Source organism: Harpia harpyja, chromosome 13, assembly GCF_026419915.1.
Source record: "Harpia harpyja isolate bHarHar1 chromosome 13, bHarHar1 primary haplotype, whole genome shotgun sequence".
Lineage (NCBI taxonomy): Eukaryota > Metazoa > Chordata > Aves > Accipitriformes > Accipitridae > Harpia > Harpia harpyja.
Window position 1 is genome coordinate 5,173,472 of NC_068952.1, and position 20,870 is coordinate 5,194,341.

A 20,870-nucleotide genomic window follows, 5' to 3' on the forward strand; every position below is an offset into this window, starting at 1 on the left:
GCCTCTCTGCAGCCTGATTTTGTGCCATGGTAGAAGTAAAGCGTGTTGCTTTAAATTGTAACTAGATAACCATAGGCTGCAATGTGGATGCACAAAGTTAAGCTGTTGTGTGCAGATATGAGGGAGTTTTTCTGTCTGCAAGGAGGGTGGATCTAGATATAAAATACATAGAATAAATACAGGATCTTGGAAGAATTATTTTCTTCATTTATCTTTGGGGAGCATTCAGCCCTTTGTGCTGAAAACAGTTTACAATACATGAGTAAAAGGAAACAAGGCTCCAATGAGACACTGGAATATGCCCTAGCTTTTCTGTATTGCACCTTGCTACAAAAAGTAACTTTGGAAGACTGATTTTCCTCTTGCTCTTAAAGTTTATGCGGAATATTTTTGGGTCAAGCCTTTCGTCACCCTTGGAAGGCTGTCTGAGTGGAGATGGTCTTTGTGTGCCGAAGCTTGACTCCTCCGCTTTCTGAAAGGTCGCTGTCACAGCACAGAACACAGATGGCTGACACCGAAATTAATTCTGCAATAATTCACCTACCAGTCAGCTCACTCAGTTGTGCCCCTGAGCTAGTGTAAGTGGCACCCCAGTTACTAGAAATTCTCTTTAATTCTTCTTAGTTGCTAATTCAAGTATCAACTGAAGCTGCACAAGAAGAAATTGCAAAGACCAACATTCATTACTTGAAGAAGTGACTTGGGAGAATTGCTCACGGTATATTTATACACCTGTGCACTGTGAAGGAGGCCACTGAGCTATTACCATTATCAGGAGAGCTGTAACCAGGAAACCTCAGGAAACCATCAAGTTATTTCAGTCCTTCTCCGAAGCTCTCAGAAGAGGAGGCCATATGGGAAAGGGATTTATCATTGAATTTGAAGGTATTGGCATCTGCTTTTGTTCTGGCCTGGTATAAAACATCTGAGGACAGATAGTATTTAAAGGCTATTTTGCGGTATGAAATTGTGCGGTGGGGACTTGGTCTCGTCCCACTCCCTGATCTAACTGGCCTCCTTTAATTCAGCTTTAGTAAAGATGTTGCTGCCTGAAAGGTGTTGGGGGGGAACTCAAGCCTCCTCCCTCTCTGCAGAGTCAGAGGTGAAGAACTGGTTGGGGTTGTTCACTTTCAGGACTAGTAGTGGCATCATTTCTACACTGTGGGGGGGACATAGTTGTTCAGTCCATCCTTGGCTTGGCCTTCCCAGTCTCACTGGTGATGCTGATGGATATGTGGTGTGAACACCTGGATGCTCCCAGCTGGTGACCGGGCAGCTCCTGAGTGACACTGACTGCTGGCCACGGGTGATAAGCATGCCTTTTGTAAAAGACCATTAATCAGTCTAACACTAAGAAATACAAAGTGGGTGTCACTGACACTTCCATATGGATATGCTGGCCCTACTGCAAGACCCCTACAGGGGTATGAGCCAAGAACAGCACAACCAATATTAGAAGGGATTGCTCTGGCTGAGAAAGCATTAGGGCAAACCTGGGTTTTGCATTTTCTGCCACTAGTGACACCAGGGCAACGATATGAGTGGTGAGGCATTGGACAGAGTCTGCTCAACCTGTCAGACCCTCCTGCCTCCCCAGTACTCCCTCAAGAAGCAGCTGTGACTGCAGGCAGTGACCGAAAAGAAATGACGCAGTTAATGAATGGGAGAAAATCAAGGTAGTGAGATATACCTGCCATCTTAGCTGGTGGCAGAGTGTGGATAATGATGGTGGGGCAAAACAGCCGTCCCTGGCTAAAGCCACAGAGGGGTCCTGGGGCAGCCCAGGAGAGCAGGCAGTGTTTGGCTGGATGCTGCACTACATGATCATCACTTTTCTTCCTCCTGCTCAGAGGTCCTTTCTGTCTCCGTTGGTTTTCCTTTCCATGTTGTTGTAATTCTGCTTGGGTGAGACAGAATTTGTTTTGCTTTTAATAGCAGAGGAAATCCACCAAACACTGTTAAAACTGAGATGCAATAAGCTTGTTCTGTAATGGTGAGTGGGTAGCTGCAAGACACTTGGGGGTTGCCTGGAGATGCTAGAGAAGAGTAAACAGGGATAGGAAGTCCCTACCCAAACAGAAATAAGAGCAGAGACCTAAACTACGGTTGAGTGAGTACAGAAAAGCCTTTGTGATATTGCGCAAAGTTTAAAGATTTGACTTCATCATTGTGGAAGCGCCTTGTGGGGTTTCTAGGGAGAGGGAGCCCTAGGAAAGGGGGCTGAATATCTTGAACCAAAATGTCCAGTAGGATGGAAAGTGCTCATGTTCCGCAGAGGCCAGCTCCTAAACCTGGTGGAAATGATCTCCAGTGGCCTGTCAACTGGGGAAAGCAACCTACTGGATTACTACAGATCTTGAGATTTTCAAGGGAATGGCAGTATTTTATTTTGTTTCTCTTTCCTTTTTAAATCAGAGCGAAGTTGTTTCTTCCTCCTCCAACCACCAGACTGAAGTTCCAGTCTGGCTTGCACCCACAAAACCACACTGACTTCAGTGTGTGAGCTGAATTTAGCCTTTGGCCCTAAAACCCACGATAGTCGAGACACCTCAGTTCTGGGTTTGGCCAGCCCATATGAATGTACGCTCACAATGCAGCCCTGGAAATTGGGGGAGGAGAAGTTGCTGCAACCTCACTTTTTGGCCCTTCAGGTTTTGCTGATTTTCACACAGCTCAGTTTGGCTTAACTCTATTCTAGCAAAGGCATCTGCACGCCAGCATGGTAAATGGCAGTGTGGATTTTGGCCAAGCTCCATTATGCAATAGAAAACAAGACGCTGTAGCCGAGAGCAAGAGTTCGGGGCTTCAGAGACCCTACCATAGACTATTTCATCCCAGGGATTTTTTTACAGGAAAGCCTGGTGGGTTATTTGTTTGCTTTCTGATATCTACTTACCCACCAAGCTGGTGCATGGAGAGCTTGGTCCCTGCAGCATGCACTCGTGGAGAGTGGGCGCAGACACTCATTTCCAGAGCCAGCTCCGGCTGGAAGCAGCTCTGGGTTTCCTGCACGGTGTGGTGAAGGAGCCCAGCCAGAAGCAGTGCGCTGGAAGCCGTAGGGCAGAGGCAGCGCTAGCCCCGGCGAGGCTGTGCTCAGCCACAGCCACCAAGCTCTGCCGGAGGGTGGCTGAGCGAGGGGAGCCACGCGGTGCTTTGCTACCAGCCCACTGTGCTCCCTGTGGTACCCATCCTGCCTGCTTGTCCCGGGGCATCCTCTTCCTCCTGTGCCCCAGACAACGGAGAATTAACCGGAGGAGCAAAGTGGCTGTGGCCTCTCTGAAACATTTTCTACCACCATGTGCTTCAAAAAGCTGTGGTCCTTATTCCACTTCCCAGTGTGGCAGGTGGTGTTGAGCAAGGAAAGCTGAATTCAGACAAATAGCTGTATTCAGGCATCTGGGAAAGAGGGTTTGGGTGTCACAGTTTATAACTGATAAAACTGAGATTTCGTTGGCCTGATTTTTTTTCAGAGATGCTGAGTGCATGTGGCCCCTGTCTGACTGTGCTTGTAGCATGGGCATTTGATGCTCTCAAGATCAGGGCATGAATGTGTTGGGCTAGGAGCCTGGACATGACAGCTCCTAGATCCAGGAGCCCAACCTGAAAACCTTCCCATGGTAGTGCAAAGCATAAAACTAGAGGTGGGAAGAAAGGCAACTGTTTTCAATCCTGTTCTCTGCTATGTTTTCTAGGCCTTTGTAGGACTCTCTAAAACTCTGAGAACAAGGCAGTCCAGATCTCTGGGTGATCAGTGTTCAAAATATTCTCCATGCTGGCCTAAGACCTTCAACAGTCATTGATCTTTGGGTACCTGGATGAAGGAAATGCAGACTTCTTGCACTGCAAGAAGGACGAGCTTACAGGTTTTGATGGAGAACTGGGTTTGATTGGGAGGTTGGGTTGGACTGAAGTCTCCCTCTGACACAGACTTTCAGTATGACCACAGCCATGTCACTTAATTTCTGGCCCTGCTGAATGCAGGGACAAAACTCTGACTTCAACAGGATGGGAATTCAGCTAAATAGTTAAAAAAATACTATATATTTGAAGATTCCTCATAGGAAGTGACATCTCTTGTTGGATCCAAGGTCTCTACAAGCTTGTGTCTCTGACGCCAGGCAGCAGTGAGAGGTTGGCGATAAGGACATAAAGAACAAGGCACGTGTAGGACAATTGCTTTTTAATTTTTTTTCATAATGTGCTTGCCATCGTCTTAGCAAATCTGACATTTGAGTCATTGTGTTCTCTCTGTCCCTTCTTGGTTATCTCTTTGTTCCTGGTGAAAATGATTTGACGTGCAGCAAGGCCAATGCGGTGTTTCAAGCCTCCTTGCCTCTGCCTGCTTTCCAGCATGGTAAGCAGCATTACCACAAGCTTGAGTGAAGAGCCCTCCCTAGGCTTTGAATCAGATGCTTTCAGAACAAGCCCTGAGTTCCTGGGAATATTTAAAGCCGCACACAGGAGAGGGTTTTTTTTAGATCTGCATTGACATTCCTGTGTTATCAACCTCCAAAGCTTGCTGCTTGCGTAGGAAGGAGAGCCGTGAACTGTCTAGGCATGTGATGTTCCACGCACTTAACCCTATCTCTTATCAGCACACACGAGGCTGCTGTGTGTGTCTTGTGGAGAGCTTTTCCATTGCCATCAGCAGCTTGTTTCTGCTCCTAAAGCTGCTTTTCGTTTTATATATATCCTGCCCATTCTCCTCCCCAAGGTACTCGTCCATCTGTAACTGCAGCTACCTCATTTTCTTTGAAATCCCTTTTGCCCTGCCTGCAAGCCCAGGGCAGGCTATTCCAGGGGCACGTGGGCAGTGTCCTTCCCCACCTAACAGTTTTGGGAAGAGCCTTCTCTGAGGCAGTGACAGCAGTAGGTGCATGCTTCAGAGGATGCTGATGGGCAGGGGGACTGGTGGCGTGGGGAGCGGTTCCCCGCAGCCAAAAATCACCCCCATGTGTATACCTCCTTAGCATGATGGTGAGTGAAGATTAAAGCACATGCAATAAGCAGGTATAAATATAGAGGTAGATAGCTATAGGGAATTATGTCCTTACAGGACACGGGATCAAGCAATGACTCCAAGGGCCAGACTTTGCCTTGTGCATCGGTTGCAGCTCGATTACCACGATGGGCACCACTGGGACGTGTGGCAGTGCTTGCAGAACCTGACCCCTGAAGGAGTCCTTTGGAGAGACTGATTAAGACAACCAGGCCATAAAAAAAACCAAAACCCTAACAACTTTGGTATTTGTTTAAGAGATTAGATAAGCTGACAGAAATGCAGAAGATAATTGTTTACACACGCACAGACACACATACACCAGGAAGAAAATTCTTTTCCAAAAATAGCTACTTACTTTTTATTTATAGCTTTATTTTTTTCTTTCTTTTCCTTTCTTCTGAGATGAAGCAGAACATTTACATAAGGCGCAAGGAGATCTGATGATGAATAACCATTTCTTGTGCAGACCAAAGTCCTCATTAGAGCTGCCAGCAGGGATAGATGTCTGGGCCTAGCGGAGCACCAGAATTAGCAAGTATCATTTAACTGTCTGAAGTCTTTAACTAATGGTAGACAATCTCCTAGAAGTTCAGTGGGTTTTTTTCATAGCATCTAAACAGTTACAGGCCTGATTTATTCAGTCTAAAAGTTTCATGGGACAGAATCAAAGGCTTAGCTTGTGCCTGAGCTATACCCTATTCATTTTGGCTCCTGCTCCCATCCTCTTGATCACCTCCCAGCCAACAAGAAAGGTATAATGCTGACACTGGGGGAGGTAGGGCTCTGCTGCTATCTGAATTTTACAGAGGGAGGAACCAAGGCATGCTGACTTTTGCTTGTTTGGCTGTCTCCCGAAGGCTTTTCTGTAGACCTCTGTGAATCTGTGCCTAAGGCACTGACCCAAGATCACTCAGAAAATTCTGGGCAGAGCAGAGAAGTGATGATGTTGCATTGCCAGGTCATCTCTACGTGCTGCTTCAAGATCAGAGTACGAACCTGAGGGGGACTTGCTTCCTTCTAGCGCTGACTTCTGCTAAAATAAAGCAGCTGTTAGCCAGGTAGCTGTCTTTCCTCTCCCAGTAGCTCAAAACCTCTTGTGCTGCCCTTAACTGCCTGGCAGGACATCCTTCCTCCTCATCATTTGGGGTCACAAAGCCATTGCTTTGCAAAAAGGACTTTGCAGCCGGCAGGTAAGGGCTGCCCCAGGTGCTGAATTCGGTCTGGTTTCAGAGCTGCAGCAGTTGTCTGTGGCCACCTTAAGGTAACCTTATTTTCTGTTCCAGCGTTGCTACCCCCATTTCTTTGTGGCAGAAGTGCTTGCGGTGTCCTGAGTGCTGCACTGTGGTCTGGGAGGATGATGAAGGCAGAGGAGGAGGCTGGTTACAAAGGAGAAGCCTTGCTCTCCACAGTGCACGTAACACCTTTGGCAGATGCCACCACCAGGAAAAGGATCATGGGAGAAAGGGCATGGCTGTTTAATGAGTTTTAGAAATGTGTTCTTTAGCTTTGTGTGCATATATTTTTAGTCTCGTAGAGTACAGAACTAAACTTTGAACAAAAATAGCTCTCCACTTACATAACATCCTTGCTTAGAAAACTCCCACAGCTTAAGCTCTCTGGAGGCTTCTGGAGCAGAGGGCTGTCAATCACATTGAAGCCATGACTCAGGCGTGTACGCACATCTCAGCAGTGCAAAGTCAAGATTTGCAGTGTTTACGCAGGATACTCTGCACAAGGCGTGTGGCAGCAAATGCAAAGCAGCATCGTAGCTCCACCATCTCAAAGACAAGGCAGGGTGTTGACCAGAGCAGAGAGATGCAGACGGAGCAGTGCTTCCCCTTTCTTCCCACTTGCCCTTGACCAGGCAGGGGGAAGAAAGGATGAGGGAAGGGTTTTCATTCTACGGGTTCCTGGGTTTTATTTCGTTTAGGTCTTCTTGAACAGTAGGCAGTCCAGACACTGAGCCCTTGCTCTCTGTTGCCTTGCAGTGGGAGTTGTTGGTCATCTGATACAGCCCAGTTTTAGTGTCCCCGTGTCCCTGGCACTGCTGTGATTAACAGTCCTAGCCAAGAAGCTCTGGAGCTGAAGAGGTTTGGAGTCACAGCTCTCTCCTTGACCCTCTGCCTAGGACAGAAGCATACTCATGCTATGGGGAAAGTTACCCGGTCACAGCCGGGGCTTCATTTATTCCGGTGATAAACAGGGGAGTGTAGTGTCAAGGGTGTTCATTCTTTCCATTTGCACTTTGAACATGCATGGTTAGAGATTAGTAATGTGTCATCCTTTCTTCATCCTGTTTTCCCTTGGCAGCCATGCTGTACGTGGATGAGCCTGGGCAAGTAGGTGATACTGGTTTGTTTGCCAAAAGTAACATTACATTGTGATAGCACACGTTGACTCTAAAGGACCGATTCTGCTGAACATGCTTGTTTTCCTGAGACACCAAGGTGGAATGGGTGTCGGTTAAAAATAACCGACCTCCCCATGCCGAGCCTATGCATTTCTTCCTGGGAAGCCATTTTTAAGCACAGATGGTCACCAGATGCAGTGGTTATCTAGGGGATCAAAGCTGGAAGGCCACCATGGGGATGAGCTGAATTCTTTCCTTTTGCTATCAGACCTTCTCAAGTGGAACACCTTTTTGGTCATCCTCTGGTGTGAGGGGAAATGTCTGTTTGGGGGCAATATGTGAGAACCATCGGGTCAATGAGAGACGTGCGGTGGTGGGTGTACGTGTGCATGCTTAGGAACAAACATTTACTGCGACGCTGATGGATTCTGAGAAAGCCATGGCTGTCCGCCGTATCTCAAAATAGCTCATGAAAACAGGCGGCCTTACACTGCTTCCATACTCTGCAACGGAGATGTACAGCCCTGAAATGTAATTTGTTATGCAATTTATCGAAATAGGTATCCTCCAGGGGCTTTAGAGCCCTAGTGAGAAAAGACAAGGAAAAACTAGGGACTAGCTTTCTTTAGTGAGATAAATAGTAAATTGTTTTCCAAAAGCCTTGGAGTGATTTTATTGGGAGTCTTATTCGACCTCAGAATACAGTGGTACATTTATAGAAAGGTTATTTTTATCTTAGCTATGCGGAGGATGGTGCTAAAACATCCATATTGTTAGTGACTGTGAAGAGAGTATCTTCCAGTTCCCTGTCTTTTCAACAGCATTAGCTTTGGATGCTGTCGTAGATCAGGTCTCTCCTGTCTTTCTCACAGAGGCCCACATACACATCACACATAAGGATGCATATGTGGTCTATGGTCACATATGTCAGGGAGAAAGCATAGCCTAGCAGATAAGACACTAGACAGATTTGCTTTCTACACTACTTTTCTTCAATACATCAGACCAGGTGTACTACTTGCCCACAGACTCAGTGCTCTGACACCAAAATGTGGGGACCCCCACCGTGTGTCCCAGGTGTTCTGTGACGACAGGATCCACAGCTGCTCTGGAGGTGCCATCAGGTGGCCCTTATCTCTCATACAGCAAGGCTGAGTTATGTTGCATGCAGGTACCACCATTTGCTTCCCACTTGCTTTGGCCTCAGCCACCAGCCTGACTTGTCTCATGCTGGCAGCTTCTACCTCCAGCTAAATTTTTTTTTTATTTAGAGAAGTTCAGACATTTCTGAAAATAAAGATAGTGAAAATTCAGTGTTTTTCCCCAGTTAAAATTCTGGCAAGCTTCTTCTAGAATAGCTCTAATATTCATACTGCTGGGAATTATGAAATTTGTTGGTGCCAGGTCTGTTTGTCAGCCTAGTACCTCTAGGTTATGCTATGTCAAACCTCTGCAGGGGGAAGTAATTTGCATAAGCTCATATGGATTTTACAGGAGAAATTCCCAGAAGATTTTATATGCTTTAAGCGAGTCCAAGCCAGGGACTGAGTAAGACTTTGGCAGCTGGCAGGTTTGTGTCCAAATACCTGAGTTGGAGGCAAGAAGACTTTCTTCCTGTGCTGTTAGTGTTCACCCTGTCAATACACAGACAAAGATCAAACAAAAATCCCCGAGAATATTAATAGACCTGTCTTCAGAGCAGAGTCTGAGTATGGTACAATAAAAAGGCAAACGGATGGGTGTAAAATGAAATCCTGAGTTCTCATTCAGTGAGTGATCACGATCCAGAATAGGAACTGAATGTGGGAGGGGGAAATAGTCTGCCGTCATGTAGTTGATGATTATGTGGTGCTACCTACACAGTGAGTTAAGGAGCACACTCCTGAGCGTTTCACTTCATAGCCTAGGCAAAAGGAGTCGTCTTTCAGTGTGGGCTGCTATGAATAACATGGCATGCACATCCCCCAGAGATGTGTACGATACATCCTCCTTAGGGTGGCTTCTGTATTTTAGTGGATATGGGAATTTGTCTGCACGTACAAACATAGTTTCTTGTATTTATAAAAACTGGCCCTGCCAGTACCTGTGCGAGAGGAGGGTGTGTGAGTAGGTTTATACCTCCGCAGAGCTCAATGCATGTGTCCCTGTATGCCCCGGTAGTTTGTGTTGGACCTTCACAAAGACCCCTGTTTTGTCCAAGTCCCACTGCAGTTGCTTAAATCCGTCCTTCAAGCTCCCTTGATACCTCGTTGTTGGAGGAAACAAACCCCAAAGGCCTTTGGAAGCTCTTACTCCTATAGCTCTTCTCTAATGCTAGCTTTTTCTGCATAATTTGCTGTTTCCACAGCCTGGATAGAGTCCAGGATCCAAGAAGGTTTTGCTATTGATTTTTACAGGACCAAGATGTTGCCATAGGTGTTTAACATCACTGCTGTAGCTGTGCAACCTGACATCTCTGCCTAGGCAGGCTGTAGGAATAAACCCATTTACACCAAAGGCTTTTCCCCACCTGTCCAGCCCTCCTTGCGCCCGAGAGGACTTTCTGTCCCTGAACAATGGCCTTTCCTAGGATGTTCAAAGTATTAGAAGAGTGCAGATTTTCATGCAAAAGCAAGTCACAGGCAGATCTGATCCCTAGCACTTCACTACAAACAGGAGAACAGAACTAGCATGGAAATGTAATTCCCTTACCCTCATTGAGTAATACCTTGAGTGCTTGCACAAGGCGGGGCTAGTCAAAGGGCCAGTACCATCAAAAGTGGCACATGATGCACAACCAGCATCTTCTTTGTTTAAAGCTCCACGTAACCGAATGAGCTTTTCTCAGCAAAGGAAAGGCAGATACGTGCTGTGTCTTGTTTGTACCCACAATGCCACGCACATGTTCCTAACTTTTTATAGAAACACTCTTGATTCTCTGGGTGTGGGTTGGTTTTGGTTTTTTTCATCTGCGGGGATTTATCCCACCAGTTGGTGTAATCAGCTCCCAAAATTGAGTGATCATGGGAAGCTGTGCAGTGAAAATAACTCGTGAGAACCAAAAAAGAAAAATGCTCAGGACATCCAGGCTATTAATAAAAGCAAGTGTTGCAGAGCCCCATATAAGCTTGCTGCATCAAGGACACAGAAGTAGCTACTCAAACCATTTTGGCTCTTCCAGCCAACAGAGCGCTTCCAGCTCACGTTGAAGTTGTGACATTTCGGTATCTGCTCTGTGCAAGAAGAGGAGGTGCAAACCTGCCCGGGGGTCACGGCTACAGCACAGCGTCCCTCCCGCTGAAACACCGTGGAGCACCCCGTGGCACCTCTCCTATGGAGGCAGCAGGCTTGCTGGTGATTTTGGCATGGTTACACCTGCAGTTGGCTTTGGAGATTCTCAGCCTACAACACGACTGGGTTTCTTCCACGCTTACTCATGAGCATGAACGCTTCTTTAATCCAGCGCCAAGCTTCTTCCTTCTTCATAAAGTACTTGCAGCATCGATTTCCAATCTTTACACTATGGGAGCAAAAGCTAACCAAGCTGTAATGTTTTCCATTGCATATTTAACTTTGTATGTATGGCGTGTCATTGCCAGAGCTTTTATTTTCAATTCTGCAGCCTGAGAAGTGCATGCACGAGGTACATCTTTAGTGAAGGAACCCATCCAAAGTGATGCCTTCTCCACCTCAACTTTAAAGATCAGCGCACGAACAAATTGCTGCGCTTCTGAGAGACCGCTGCTATTAATATAGAAAGAGGCTGTTTTACTGTGATCCACATCTTCCAGTTGGATCCCAGCCCCCACCGTGCTCTTCCCTCAGTATTGTGCTTATGCCAAATCAGCAAATGTTCGGAGAAACAGGATAGGCCACAGCTGTAAACCAGCGATGGCATCTTGTGCGTTGGGTTGTTGGGGTTTTTTTTAGTGTGAACGACTGGAGTAGTGCAACATTGAAATTGCATTGGCTAAGATAATAAATGGATCAGACAAATATAGTTGGGCATATGCTGAGTGTGGATATGGGTTTTTAATTTCCCTTCTTCAAACCAAGATCTATAATAAGATGTTTCCTGGCTTGTGTGTGAGTGTTTTTAATAGCTTCATTTTTTTTCTTGCTGGATACTTCTGGATGTGGCTGTACTAGCCAAGCCCTGCACAGTAGCTACAGTGAATATTGTTTTACAGCTCCGAGCTGAGAGTACAGTAGGTGCCATAAACTATCCTGCAAGTCCACTCTGTCAACGGGTGAGCACATTAGCAGCCTTTCTTTGCAAACTGAAGCAGCATCAGAGATGGCAGAGGAAAGAGGTTTTGTTTGCAGCAGAAAAGCACGCTTCTCCACAGCTGGATGGCGGCTGTCAGAGCAAGGGAGGGTGTGCTTTTGTTTTATCTGCCTCTGCAGTCATAACAGGTAGTGGGGTTGCTCCCTGATCTTCTCCCTCGCCGATCCCAAATCCGGTCCAGTCTGGCTCCCAGCTCTTCTCTGGGCATCAGCAGATCCCATGGCCGTGCAGCAAACAGGAGCTGCTGCAGGATTAAGGGGCAGGGGGAGCTGGTAAGCAGAAGGCTTCACACAGTGTCACGCACACGCATGGCAGCAGTAGTTAGAGCTATGGACTTGCCCGAAACCACTCTTCACATAAGCTTTTCTGAGTCTGTACTGCATCCTTCATCTCCTAAGCTGAGCTAATTCAGATTCATATTCACCATCCCTGTCCCACATTACAAAGTCAGGCCATGCAAGCAGCACAGAGCTGACCAGGTTTCTCCATCGTTGCAAGAGCTGGTACGTCACCTACAGATAAAGTAGGGCCTCAGGGCTGAAGTGAGTCATGTATGGTGACCACTCCTTGCACTGGACTTTAAAGTACCTGCCAGTGGAGGCAGCTTATTAGAAGCTCTATGAAATGTGCGTACTTGCTTAAAATCCCATCTTCACATGTCATTTGAATGATGAATCTCAGCTTTGACTTAAACAAAATGATCACATATCCAGTCTTAGCAGTTTTGACCTAGATGGCTCAGAAACCTGAAGGTGTATCCAAGGTATGCTCTTATTTTAACCCACAAGATTTATTTTTAAAGCCAGCATCATTGCAGCCGTCTTCAGACTGGAGCCAGTTCCCATGTCTCAGGTAGGACATTTCTAAGCCTCCTGCATAATACTCGAACTTTAATTGGACATGAGTCAGCATCGTAATGATGTTATGAAAAAGGCAAACATCACACTAGGAATGTGGTCTACAAGAAAAGGTCAAACTAGCTGGACCTACTGAGACTGAAAGAAGAGAAAGCTGAGGGAAGGACATGTCTCCAGGGCACAACAGGCCATCTGAGAGAGGGAGACATGTTTCTGCTGTCATAGTAAGACACTTGCATCCCACCTCTGTGGGATCAAGTACGGGGACATCCCTGATTGAAAAGGGACAATGGAGCAGCGGTGGAGCATTAGCCCCTGCTCTGACAAAGACTTCAGTGGGACAATATTTTACTTCTGTATCTCTGATCCTTATCTCAGGAATGGGAACATCACCATCGTTCTGCCATTGTTAACAGACCACATAATCAGACATTATAAATTCAGGGCCATGTCAGTCTGTCTGATATGTAAGTTGATAGCTCCGAGTGGATGCAGAGTTGGGAGTCAGAAGTGGCTTTAGGAAAAACTGAGCATGAGTGTGGGCTCTCTGACGGGTGGAAAGGGACACCACCCTGATCAGCTGCGGCTGTTTTCTTCTGCAGGCAATAACGCACATTCCCCCTGGACCTTTGAAGCAGTTAACAGGGGGAAGGGGAAGAAAATAGGACCCAAACCAAGCATTTCTATAGAGACACAATTCAGTCCTGTGTCTTAAATACCAGTTCCCATTATGCTTTCGCCAATTCATCCCCAGTGTGATCCCGGCTCTGATGAGCTAAGCCCTAACGGGCCCTCTTTGCAGGGTGCGTGCGTAGGGCAGTATGTCTGGAATCAGCTTTACAAAGGGGGTCGATGTCTCCCCCTTCCCTCCATATCCAGCCCGGCCGTGCTCAGCTGCTGGGACAAGGAGAGCTGGGAGCAACTGCAGGGGCAGCTGTGCCGCCGAGGAGCACAGCCCTTCTGCTCGGCTTTGGCCGGGGCTGCCCCGCCGCCGGTCCCACGGCCGTGCCACCGTCCCCGAGGCTCTGGGCTCAGCTGCCCGTTCGTTAGGACTGGCTGCAGACGTGGCCGTAAGTGCTGGGGAAAGCGCTGCTGCTAGAAAGGTGGCTCAGCGGTGGACGCTGAGCAGGTTTGGCCCTTAGAGAAAGGACTTTTCCGTGAAAGCTCCATGGGCTGGCTAACATACCTGGTGTTTTACCAGGAGCTCTCACCTGCCTAGCCTGCACTGTGACTGAAGCTGCAAGGACGCAAAATTCACATTACCCTGCAATACACTGCGAATTTGTCTCCGTTCCTCGGACCTGTTGGGTACCAGGTCTACCTGGGCTTGCGTTTCACCTTTGGGCTGAAATGTCCCATGGCCAGCCTGCTGTCAGGAGCATATTCTGTCTGCGCTCAGCTGATTTATCACAGCCTTGGTACTGCATCTGTCCTCATTTATTATCCTATATACACCAGGTGGGAGGGCCAGGGTGTCTCTGTGGCAGGAGCAAATCCTGGGGTGCAGGCATCCTCATCCTGGTACAAAAGGCTGGAGGCACGTGGCCGTAGCAAAGCCTCTGCCGAGGTGTACCAACATACTCTGCCTGCAAGGAGAGCACACCTCATTGCCTCAGCAGGCACTCCAGAGACAGGCTTTTGCTCACAAACGTGGTGTTTGTGTTCCCTTCCTCCAACAGTTCTTGCTTCCCAGGCATTACCAACACATCTGTGCATCCCTTTGCAACAGCAAACCAAGGCCCAGGGCGCCGTGCATGTCTCCCAGGTCACGCAGTGACTTGCAGATGTCTCTCTGTCCACGCCATCTGCGTTGAGCCCCTGTCTCTTCCTATGGATGTGGTGCAAACCAGGAGTTAATATTGCACGACACTTGCTAAATAACGCAGAGATACCTCTGTTTTGGGAGGGTGCTTAGGAAATTCTTCCTGTTCAAATCAACCCGCAGCTGGCTGCTTTCCTCCTGTGCTGGCTTGTACCGAGCGATCGCTTCCCATTTTTCTTGATTCCAGCTTCACAGATGTGCACGGACACCTCATGCCGGCCTGAGATCAAGCTGATGCAATGATGTTGCACCTGCGAAAGCCTGCATGCAAAAATGTCTTATATAACCAATAATTAGCTCTGCGATTACTTCTGTTGCTGCAGCAGCATCGTCTCCTCTCGGTATATCAATCATCAGCTTCCCCCGGGGGACATTTTGGTTTTTCAGGAGGTTGCAAAGCTTTGATCGGACGCCACGGAAGTGGGGTGTAGACATAACCATCCATAAACTCTTCCTGACACCAAGCAAGATCAAAACTTGCTGGTGACGGTACAGCAGAGCACGAGGCAGGGTACACTGCATGGTGCCTCACGTGCCCAAAGGGAGATGTGAGATATTCTCCCTGTCTTTGGAGCAAGTGGGGTTGGTAGCAACATCCTTCCTCTCAAGCCGTGATGGGAGAAGGGGTTAATCCACCACTGACACCAAGTGCTAAAGTGTTTCATCTGGCAGCCGGTGCCAGGCAGTAATACACTTTCGACAGAGAGATATTATGTAAAATGGAGTGGTGACCCAAGGAGGTGTAATTAGCTCTGCTGTCACATAGGAAAGAACATGTTTGTACAGATTATTTCCAATTTCTAGCAACACCTGCTCACTTGCTTTAACCAGATTTCTCAAATAGGGACTAATTAGCACTTCCTTGGACGCCCAGCTCTCTTCAGGCAATGGCTTTACCTCTCAATCGGTATTCCTTCTGCAAGAAAGCACATTCATTACTGTATCAGGAAAAGCTGATAGAAGCAGGAAACCATTTTCATGCCTAAAACTAATTAAAGGAGAAGGCAGAGCTCACTGGATCTGGACTTCCTTGCTCATGCAAGGGGTGAGGGTTGTGTGGCGAGTTTCCTTCTCTGCATCCTTGAATGAAAATGGTATTTTGCATCTGTATAATTTCTGAGGGCTGTGGGTGAGGGCCACGTGGTGCTGCTTCCCCCAGGGTTTGAGGCCAGCAGCCCAGGGCAGGGCTTGTGCCACCCCAGCAGTGGCACAGAGCTAACCCTGACCGCCATGGTGGCTTGGGACCGAAGGGAGCCCCTTATAGCATCTGTGCTGGAGTCATCTTCTGAGTGAGCCTGTGCTGGGGGGTGGACAGGGCTCCCTTTTTTTTTTTTCTTTGCAAGGGTAACTATGTGCAAGGTGCTGACCATAGTTAGGTATTAACTACAATTTGGGAGTTAATGGTGTTAATTGATGCTACTGTTTGTAGAACCAACCCCTTCCTAAAGCAGAGGACTGTGATGAAGTTAATGAAGTTCCCTGTGGTGTTACAATGCCACAGGTGAGTGTGCCCAGGCATGGGGTGTGTGTGACTGGGAGGGCAGTCCTCCCAGCTCAGCCCTTGATCCCTGCTACTAACCACCAGCTCTGCTGAAGCTTTATAGCAAAGAAACCCCTTTTGAAAACCTTCTGCTTTCCTCCCCTGCATGAAGGGATGAGATGTAGCCATCTAACTTGGCTGTCCCCAGCCCTCGCTGCCTTGTGAGAGGTGGGGATGACCCTTCTCATCCCATGACACATTCCTGGAGGTGTTTCTGTTTCCTTTCAACACCCTTATCCATGATATCAATCCTCTTTTGATAGCTGCAGTTTGGTGGGTTCTACAGCACTGCAGTCTTCAGGAAAAGATGCATTTTTGGGAAGCGATTTGTACTGAAATGACTCCCTTACAGTCTGCCATGCACTGTCCACAGAGCAGCAGGTGAGAAGGCATGGCCAGTCCCACCTTCCCCACGTTTGAGGCCATGCAACCACACCTCATCCCTCATGCACCGAGTCTGTTAGCTTGTTTTTTGGCTAAAACATGTCTTCCAGGCAGCTATCCAAGCTGGCTTGGACCATCTCAAAAGATGGAGACTCTGCTGTTTCCTTTGGCGTTTGCCTGCGACTCTCAAGCTTGCACTGTTGATGTATTTCTAACTCAGTTTGTCCAGCTTCAGTCTACAGCTTTTACTTTTTGTTCTCCCTTTTTCTGACAGAGCCTTTTAATGCCTGCAGTTATGTGCTCATGCACTGTAATTGAATCCACTGTCTCAATAAGATAGATGACTCCGGATGCCTCCCTATAGGCATCTTCTCCAGCTCTGAAGCTGGTTTTGTGGCCTGGTTCTGCTCTCTTCTCAATTTTTACTGTGTCTTTTTGCAACCATGGGCACCAGGACACTGATGCTGTGTTTTAGCTCCAGGTTAAAAACTCTTCTGAATGTATATGTAAGGATCTTGTTAACACTTTGTGCTACAGCATCACCTCCTGTTCATCTGATATTTCCCTCTATCTCCTTCCCTGCTTTTCTCTCCTACCTGTAACGCACTGAACTCTTGAACACTAAAAGGAGCAGAAAGGGCATAATTTCAAAACTCATTTAAGGAAACCAATTTTTTTCCCCTACCCAATCTATGTGGAACTCGCTGCCATAAAACAAAAGCGAGGCCAAGCAGGGCAAAATGTCCACAAATAACAAAGACATCTAGAGGAATAACCATATTTCATTTTTTTTAAGAGCTTTCAGAGAGCTGTAAGTCTTTAAACACTCTGCAGTCTTAACTCCTGGGGGCTTTGGAGAAGTTCTGCCTTGGGAAATTTGTTCAGGTGGGGTTGTGCAGTGAAACATCTGGCAGTGCTGATTGCCAGGCCAAGGTAGAGAAGGAAAAGGACCAACAGCCTGAGCCAGAATGGCAGCTCCTACATATCTGTGATTGTTGTCATGTCCCTCAGAAAGAGATGTGTGACCTTCCAGAGACTAGAAATCCCTATTGCCCAACTGACCTAGTTTATTTTCACGCATCATTTAACATGCCCTATAATATTTTATAGACTAATTTCTGTAACTCAGCATTGAGCTATTATTTAATGAAATGATCCCCAATAGGGACCTTAGGAGAGCTAATTGTACATAAAAGCTTTGGGGGTGGGGTGGTGGGAAACATCCACAAATGCTTTAAATACTGAATTTTGCCTCTCTTAATATTTCATTATTTATTTATTTTTAGCCTCAATTCTGGTTGCAATTCTGCAGATACACATCGGCAGTGGTATTGATGAAATCTCTGGTGCCAGTGCAAACCAGTATCAGAATCAGGCCCAGAGAAGTAGTATTTTAGTTTTTCTATGACCATTTTGCCAGCTGCGACCTTATTTTAATGGCATTGGTAGATGTATGAAAAAACAGTTGCAGGAGACTTCTAAGGGGGGGGAAATTTGAGGTATTCCCTTTATCAGTGGGTCTGAGTTTGGGTATGTTTCCAGGCAGCTCTGCTTGAGGTCTCCCTATGGATCTCTGTCCGTATCCGCAGCAGCAGAAGGCTGGGCCATGGGTCGGGCAGCGCTGAGGGAACCCCCTTGTGAGAAAGGAACACCTTCTTATTTATTATTTTTTACTGCTTTTTTCTAAGCACAAAATTTGCAAAATAAATATGATCTATCAGTTTTTGATGACCACTTGGATGCTTTGCAAAAATGTGATGAAACGTTATTTTATTATTATTTATATTCTTATATTCTTTATTATTTTATTATGTCCAATCTCTCAGCAGACCTGCAAGTGTTACAGCAGACCCCAGGGAAGTCTGGTGTGTTGACACGACTCACGAAGGATTGCATGAAGTCGCCCGTCATGACTTTGCACTGGGGAGCGGGGAATGAAATGGAGCAAATCTTACCCTCCAGGACATTGAGGACCAAAGAAACTTAAGGAGCACCTGAGTGCTGTTGACGGTATGAAGTGCAAGAGGACATAGGAGCTCTGCTTTTTGTCCCACAGAGGCTTTTTAGCATGCCAATCACCATGAAATGATGACAACTTCCAGTTCAGGCTGATGAGTAGTTATTTTTCCTGCTGCTGCTGAAGCCACTGGAAAAATCTGATTGATCCAGGATGCCACGTCAGAGCCTAATTCCCCTTTCTGCAAACACCCATATGCTCATGTTTAGTGCTTAATAAAAGGTAAGCTCCAGTCAATGGGAAAATGTGCTTAAGAGCTTTATTCGCTTTCTTAAGTGCTTTGCTGGGTCTGGCCCCATGCAATGTGTCAAGCACACATTAGCCTCATCTTTTATTGCTGTAATACAGATAGCTCCTCAGAAATAACCCTTTCAACACAAAGGTGGGGTTTTTTTGGAGGGGAAGCCACCCTGTGCCTATACACTTACTAATAATGATATGCATTTGGGTGATGTTCTGGCTGTGTGCTCTGAGGAAATAAAGGGAGGGAAACATGATGGTCTTGGAGCAGGTACAAAGCTTTCAGATGCCTGGCTTGGATGAAGTTGCAGAAAGCATTTCTTTTTGTGTCTCAGGGCCTGGCAAGATAATAAAAGATAAAGCAAACTGTACGACAATGGAAAATGCTGAGCTCCCTGAGTAATTAAAGGTTGTGTAAGACAGTCGCATGGCTTGCAAGGATTATTAATACAGTCACGTTTGCATTATATAAAGGGTAATTAAAATGCAGCCTGCTTACCATTGATTCCACCCCTTGCCTGGCATCCGTAGCAGCGGGTGCACAGCCAGGCTGCAAAGGCAGCTCGGGAGGCAGCGACTGCCAGCGAAAGGAGAGGCTGCGGGGGGGGACCAGGATGCCCCCGACCGTGGGACCACCGCTGTGCCGTGGCTTTGGACAAACCCCGGACAAATTGCCCTGCGGATTGCGTCCTCCCTCGCCGGCACGGGCAGGAGGGTTGGCGAAACTGGGGAGCGGTGGGGTTATAAGCAGCTCTTGATAGAAAGCTAAGCTGGCTGTGGGTCGCAAGTCAGTGCACCTGAAGAAACTTTGCCAGGGGAGCCTAAGAAAGCCGGGAGGCGAGGGATGTCTAACACAGAGGGAGGCCACTGGCTACAGCCACTGTGCAGCCGGGAGCCACCCTTAGCCGTAAGCAGACTGCGTTGGTTTTGCCAGCCCCGCTCCGTGCGGACAGGCATCCGAGCCCCGTGGGTACCACACGATGCTCTCGGGAGCACGGGGTGGCACAGGGCAGGGAAGAGCGGCTTCCTGAGGCAGTGCAGAGCAGACCCAGGCTGCCGATGCCAGCCGGCCCCATTGCAATTCCCAAAGCCCAGTTTCATTAACGAGGCATGAAAGGTGGGAGTGGGCCTGGCTGTGGTTTTCTGGCAGTCCCACCTCAAAGATGAAGGGCAGCTTCACTCCTATGATGCTGCACGTGAAAGTGCACGCCAAGAGGTGTCTGAAGCGATGCGTTATTTGTGTGGAGGTTGCAGCGAGCATTTTTCACTAGTTCCCAAAGCAGGGAGAGGCGAGGTGCACAGACCAGGGAGAAAGGAGTGTAAACTCCCTGACGTCAGCTCCTGTGAGCCCTTGAACCCCTTGGTTTGCATTTTCTATTGCATAAGGTACCTTTTGGTGCAGAAGAGGGGTTCAAGTGGAGCTGGGGAGGCTCGGTCTCCCCAGGATGCTCTGCTTTTTGGAGCTCTGTGCTGTCTGCTCCTGGCAGGGCTTGCAAAGGAAATGCCTCAAACCCACGTAAAAAGCTGTTGGGATGCTGTGAGCACGCCGAGCCTCTGTGTTCCTGATTATTTCCCTGGGACTCCTGTCCTCGGTGCGAGGGTGCTTCTCGGGCAGCGACAAAGGCAGCGCCTCCGAAGGAGCTGGAGATAAGAGTACATGTGAGAATGAGCTAGACCAACTGTTTTCTCCATGGAAACATGATTGGCACTCAGCTGTTAGGCCCAGTAAATCCAATTACATCTGTAGACAGAAATGTGTTTAAAAAAAAAAAAAAAAGCCAAGCTGGTGTAAATGAAAATATAACCGTATGCTGTAGAATTGTTGGAGCTATTCTTTGTTTTTTACAGTCCCAACTACATCTCATACCCCTTGTGGGGTGTGCGTGTTGAGTGATGTCTCCCTGTGGTGCTGCTGCCCCGTGAAGCCACGGTACCCCATCCCTGCCTTGCGGTGGCAAACGCTGCCTGGTCCTAGCCCCGATCTTTCCTAGGGCAGCCAAATTACAGGGCTGGACAGGCAGCCAGCACCGAACATCTAGAGAGTGAGGTATTTCTAGAAAGTCACTTTCCATGCAATGGGCCTGAATAACCAAAACCTGAGCTCCTGGAGATGACAACCGGGGGCCTGTAGCCTTTCTTCCAGCCACTCCTGCCCCAACAGCCCTCCAGTGGCTCATGAGAAATCACTTTTAAATACAGATTAGCATTGCTTGCCATTCAGGGGACCCTTTTTAAAGACACTTGAAGCACACAGAGAACTGCCGTGAGGTGGGGAGGCTACAACCTGAGTTTGAAAACCCTGGTTACAGATGGATGTCTGGCCTGAATAGCCACCATGAGCTTTCTTCCTGTGTTTTTATAATTCCGCATCCCCACAGGTGATGTGTTCTC

The 20,870-nt window shown here is 47.6% G+C and overlaps 1 long non-coding RNA gene across 1 annotated transcript in view; it reads left to right on the top strand.

The window, feature by feature from the left end:
• The window catches only part of LOC128150182 (uncharacterized), a 28,781-nt gene extending 10,297 nt beyond the window's left edge, over positions 1–18,484 (top strand). The window contains exon 3 of the long non-coding RNA XR_008237964.1: positions 18,052–18,484. This is a non-coding gene — a long non-coding RNA (uncharacterized LOC128150182). The remainder of the gene's footprint in view (positions 1–18,051) is intronic.
• The last annotated feature ends 2,386 nt before the right edge of the window (positions 18,485–20,870 follow it).